Source organism: Macaca nemestrina, chromosome 11, assembly GCF_043159975.1.
Source record: "Macaca nemestrina isolate mMacNem1 chromosome 11, mMacNem.hap1, whole genome shotgun sequence".
Lineage (NCBI taxonomy): Eukaryota > Metazoa > Chordata > Mammalia > Primates > Cercopithecidae > Macaca > Macaca nemestrina.
Genome location: NC_092135.1, coordinates 48,777,467 through 48,782,735, shown reverse-complemented (window position 1 = coordinate 48,782,735; position 5,269 = coordinate 48,777,467). Strand labels below are relative to the sequence as shown.

At 41.0% G+C, this 5,269-nt stretch overlaps 1 long non-coding RNA gene across 1 annotated transcript; it reads left to right on the top strand.

Annotated features, from left to right (window-relative positions):
* The first annotated feature begins 2,122 nt into the window (after positions 1-2,122).
* LOC105492673 (uncharacterized) lies at positions 2,123-4,460 on the top strand. Its single transcript, XR_011609556.1, has 3 exons — positions 2,123-2,328; positions 3,209-3,267; positions 4,360-4,460. It is a non-coding gene; the product is annotated as an uncharacterized lncRNA (long non-coding RNA).
* Positions 4,461-5,269: the final 809 nt, after the last annotated feature.

Below are 5,269 nucleotides of genomic sequence, written 5' to 3'. Positions count from 1 at the left end.
GGTTACAGCTCGGCGTTTGCCTTATTTGAACGCAGTTTGAACATTCAGCAGTCTATGAGCGGTTGAAATATGGCCGCTGGAATTGGCCAACACTCAGCTATTGTTACAGGTGTATACTATTAAGTTAGGTTTTCAACTTTGTCTGACTATTAAGCTAGGTTACAGTTCATCCACAAGGACTCAAATATAGACGTACAGAGTCCTTCTCAGGCCATATTTAGTTTGCTTTAACAAGGACATGCAATAAATCCTTCAAGGGCACCTTGAGAGTTGATTGCCCTGAGAACCCTGGTAGAGAGCATCTTTTTCACAGACATCTGTTTTTAAATACACCCAGGATTTTGTTTTTGTTCAGGTATTGTGAGGCCAACAGATAAGGAGACAAATGCCATTGAAAAGGTAATTTGTTACTCACAGGTCCTGAAAGGAGGGATCACTCCATGCCACAGAGGGTCACATGGAGAAGCATTAGGATTGGTTAAGGGCAAAAGGAATGAGGAGAAAGGAGGGGCCAGAGCCTCTACTGTGGTTTTCAATGGAGGAAATGGGTGCAGCATGGGAAGCAGCTGAGCAGGATTAGGATTGGTTGCTTAGAATAATTTTGGCAGGCTGTGGGCTAGAGGGGTTGTTTCTAGTTGTCCAGCACCTGACCCTGGGCTTATTTGTATACCAATTGTGGGCTCACAGGCAAGTTGTCTGCTCTCTCTAGGGATTAACTGACCCTGGGAGGGGCAGTTCCTTCTCAGGTCTGCAAGTCCCCAAGATATCAAAGCATCATAAAATACAGAAAATCAAGAAAAGATGATTCATACAACATCCAAATTCTCACAGAAGGCACTGGCATAGTGGCCCTGGGGAGATGCTACTGTCAACTATCTTTAGTGTATACAGTGTCTAAAATATTTTTCAGTGAAAAAAATTAGTTATGACACCTGTTAGTTAGGCAGACTTTATTCAAGGGGGCCATGGAGATAAATACAGGGAGCACTGCAATGGGGTCTCACATTGCGGGGGAAGATTGGACTCAACTCTGTCTCTGACAAGGACAAGTGAGATTACAACCAAGATGGAAGGAGTCAGTGGGTAGAAAATTAAGAGGAAGCATCAAGAACAAGGAGTTTCTAGCTAAACTGTCACAAGAGGATCGTTGTTGAAGGTAGGCAGGCTAGGGTGATATTGAGGTGATTTTTGCTAAAGTAATTTAGCAAGACTCTTGTTAAAACTGGATTCTACAAGCATAGAGGTAAACCCAAAGTTGAGCCTAGTCAAGGAGAGGTCACGGGGATCCTGACTAAAGTGTTGGTCAAAGGAGAGAGTTTTTGTCAAGTAGCAGTGGATGTAATTAGTGAGGCATTTCAAGAGAGTCTGAAAATTGGATGTGTAATGCTTTGACTAGTCACTGTAAGTTTTATATTGAGAGGAGGCATATGTTAATAGTTGAGTTATTGCTCTTAATGTGATCCCTTTGGTATATACAGTCTCAAGAGGCCTATTGATGCAGGTGATCAAAATCTTTCATGAAGTAATTTGACCATTTTCCTGTAGATACAGGTTTAACAGAGATAGAGAACTAATTGCTAACATCTATTTTAACTTTTGGTACATCTGTTGACTCATTTGTGCCTAAGACAGCTATTTTTCAAGATGACAATCCTAACGTTTTCAGTCTTCTCTTCTAAACCTTCTAAAGGATTTATTTCTCCCTCTAAATAGAGGGGAATTAAAAATTGTAATTTAAGCACTGATAATGAAATGCAGCTCAAGAGTAACTGCTTTTCATTTAGGTACGTGTTTATATTGTAGATGAAGGCCTTTATGCAAGCCTAGTGTCCCCAGCATTAACTTAGATTCAAAATATTCTAAAATTAGAAATGTATGGGATTTTAGGGGGTTGGGACTGGAGCTAAAATTGAGGGACAGAGATGAGGCTATAACCACAATGTATCTGTTGCCCAATGCATGAGACAAGGCAATACGTGGAGACACTGGGTTGAACCAGAAAAACAGGTTTAACTGTAGGGCCGCTGTGTAAGGAGATGGGAGGGAACCTCAAATCTATCACCTGGAGGAGTTTGGGTCTAGGGTTTTGAAGTGGGCCAAAGTGTGGTGATCATTGATTGGTTGAAAAATGTAGGGTGAATTCATGGGACAGGGAGATGAAGAAGCTTTATTCTCATGCTGATTCTGTTTCTCTGTTTTCAGACTGGTTGATGTCAGCTGTTTTGCTGGAATTCAGGATGTGAAAAATATCTTAAGCAACTCTTAAACAAAATCGTTATGATTCTAATGCCAGAAATCCCATCTGTAGGAACAACAGAGATGCAAATGGTCAGTATCTAGTGACTTTCATTTACAAGGAAATATGTTAAAGTGCAGCCTGATTAATGCTTGACTTTAACAGTAATGAACAGTGGTGACGGTGACTGAAAAACTGCCGTGATTTTCTGACTCAGAAGCCATATCCCTTTGCACTTCTGAAAGTTCAGTAAAACTATAAATTGCACTGAGTGGGGATTTGGAAAAATCAAGGGCAAGAGACTGTTTTGGGCCAACGAAAAAGGAGGGAAATGAGTGAGCACAAGAATGAAGCCAACTGAGTAGAATGGAGCCTGACATGACCTGCAGTACTTATGCTGCTCTCTGAGGATATCCAAATGTATTGGTGCAATGAGTTATTCCGTCATAGGGTTTCCAGATTTTACAAATGAAATACAGCATTTCCAAATAAATTTGGATTCAGATAAACAATAAGTAATTTTTTTAATTTATTGTGTCCCAGGCAATTTAGGATAATCCTGTGTTTTGTCTGGCAGCACTTCCCCTCCCCACTCTTCATATATGGAGTTTGTGAATCAATATTTTTATAAACCTGAAACCGCCTTTGCAAAATCATGACAGTAAGAGAAATCTGACATGGTTGACTTTATCTTGCTTCTGACCTTCAAGCTGTCCTCGGTCATTCCTGGGCATAGGGCAAGCTATCTTTGGGAGAAATTTAGTTTATAGTTTAACCTTAAAGCAAAGATGTAATAGCCCTTCCCAAACTAAACCACCTTTGTAAAACTAATGGAAGGCCACAAAGTTAAGATTACCACAGGGGCCTGAATTATGGTAAGATAGGTGTAGTTTCTGTAATCCTTCACTGCTCAGGACTCATGTGGCCAGAGGTCGCAAGATTTGTGACCTTCCCAATTGCTATGTCTTTCAGACTGACCCCACTGGAACTCATGACTCATGACTCAACCGATCCTGTGGCCCCACCCAGAGGTGAACTCTACATGAGGACTGTTTTGCACACTCCTATGATTTCATCCCCAACCAATCAGCAACACCCATTCCTGAGCCCCTGCCCACCAAGTTGTCCATAAAAACCCGAAGCTCCCAGCCTTTAGGGAGACTGATTTGAGTTATAACTCCAGTTCTCCCATGTGGGCCAGGCTCATGTCAATTAAACTGTCTCCCAGGCTGGGTGCGGTGACTCACTCCTATAATCCCAGCAATTTGGGAGGCCGAGGCGGATGGATCACCTGAGGTCAGGAGTTCAAGACCAGCCTAGCCAACATGGTGAAACCCCATCTCTACTAAAGATATAAATATTAGCTGGGCATGGTGGTGGGCCCCTGTAATCCCAGCTACTCAGGAGGCTGAGGCAGGAGAATGGCTTGAACTGAGAGGCAGAGGTTGCAGTGAGCTGAGATCGCACCATTGCACTCCAGCCTAGGTGACAAGAGTGAAATGCCATCTCAAAAACGAAACAAAACAAAACACAACTCTTTCCCTACTGCAATGTTGTGGTCTCGGTGAATTGATTTTGTCTGTGCAGTGGGCAGGAAGAGCCCATTAGGAGATTACAAATTTAAAAGGTCAAGGTGACCCCAGGTAGCTGAAAGATTGGAGGCAACATATTCTGGTATCTAAGTCACACCTCCTTTCTCCAATTCGCATTTAAATTGAGGAACTCAGTGCAAGATTTCTTTATCATTGTCTTTTCCTTTTGGTAACTACATAGATGAAATGGCAAAGCGAGACTAAGAAGATATGTTAGAGCATGGATGTCCTGACTACAGTTAGGAACTCTTGGGTCCTAGGGAAATATTAAGAAAACTTTCGTGCAAATGAAATTTTAAGGTGATGCATACCCTCCTTTGAAAAGCATCTTAAGGTATTAGTTAAAATATGGCATCCTAGGAATATTTTCTATGAAACATAAGTACTTGGAATAGAGAGGCTAAATGTTAATCTGGAGGATATCATACATAGCAACAACTTAAAGAAAACAATTGGCAAAAAACCTCAGGGCCTTATTTTCCTAAAGCAGGTGAAATGAGTGGCATCTTTTTTTTTTTTTTTTTGACACAGAATAATTACTTGAAGTGAACTCAGCCTGTCTTCCATATTCCTGATAATACAACCTATAGCATTTTATAGTCATCTGGGAAATAAAGCAAGGACAATAGTTTCTGGGTAGAATTGAGTGCTTCGTTTGTCTTCCAAATGTAGTGGCTGAGAGTGGGTCGAGGAAGAACTGAGCAATGAGCGTCAAACTTGGGTCTGTTATGAATTCCAGAGCTGAGGGGCCCAGGAAGGGTGTCTTCCGGGGCCTTGCAGAGAATCTGAGCTCCTCTTATAGAACACAGATGCTCTATTGGAAGGAAGTAATTCAGATCAGAAGCTGGGTAGCATCCAGGGTCATGAACTTAGAGTTTAAAATATCTGTCTGTGACCCCACCAGCCAGCTAGGATTTCCTGCTGACCCTAGAAATTTAAAGGATTCCAAGTTGGCGCATGAGCTTGCCTCCTCCTGACACTCCAGATGTCTAACAAAGAGTTTCCATGCTTTGAAACAGGTAGCAAATGTTTTATGGGTTTGCTGTTGTTAATTAATGGTGAAGGTTAACACCCTGAATAATAGAAATGACTAAACTATCCTCCTAAATAATACAATTGAAAGGAGAAAATATGAATTCACTGACTTAGATAAATGACGACAGTGAAGAGGGATTAAAAAGTAAGAGCAGCTGTGTTTTCGTTAAAGCAAATAGGCAGCTGGAATCCATAGGATCTCAGTTTGGTCAGTGGCCCAGTAGACTAAATCTTAAAAGTGATTGTTAAGTGTTAGGAAATACGAAAACCACAAGCTAACTCTACTGGAAGAAGACATTCACTTATTTGCAATGAAAACAGAATTAACAAAAAGTGAAATTCCAAACTTGGGAATTATTTTTAAAAAGAAGCAGCCTTTGAAAGATAAGTTTTTAAACAAGATTTA